Source organism: Gavialis gangeticus, unplaced genomic scaffold (genome assembly GCF_001723915.1).
Source record: "Gavialis gangeticus isolate Ggan-Ray unplaced genomic scaffold, GavGan_comp1, whole genome shotgun sequence".
Classification (NCBI taxonomy): Eukaryota; Metazoa; Chordata; order Crocodylia; family Gavialidae; genus Gavialis; species Gavialis gangeticus.
This window is the reverse complement of record NW_017729024.1, coordinates 140,618,245-140,618,598: the sequence shown is the minus strand read 5'-3', so window position 1 is coordinate 140,618,598 and position 354 is coordinate 140,618,245. Positions and strand designations below refer to the sequence as shown.

Here is a 354-nt window from a genome sequence, read left to right as displayed (position 1 = left end):
TTCTCCTGCACTGGGTGGGTGCTGGCATGAGCTGTGGATGCAGCCAGCAGGTTCTAGGTGGGGAGGGGATCAGGGTATGCTGCAGCTCTGGGCAGGGTGGGGATGCTGCAGTCCCTACTCAGAACCTGCCAGCTACCTTCACAGCTGCTGCCAGTATCCCCTGAGGCTGCTTTCATTGTGCCAGGTGGGTGCTGGCATAAGCTGCAGATGCAGCTGACAGGTTCTGGGTGGAGTTGGGAATCTAGGCATGCTACAGCTCTGGGTTGGGTGGGGATAGGGACATGCTACAGCGCCAAGAGATTTGTGGGGGGGGAGAATGGGGGAGGGGGGGGGGGGGGGGAGAAAGGGGGGCCC

General features: G+C 61.6%; 1 protein-coding gene across 1 annotated transcript in view; it reads right to left on the bottom strand.

The window, feature by feature from the left end:
* PDE4D (phosphodiesterase 4D) overlaps positions 1–354 on the bottom strand; it is a 1,639,075-nt gene that overhangs the window by 1,383,954 nt on the left and 254,767 nt on the right. The window lies entirely within an intron of this gene.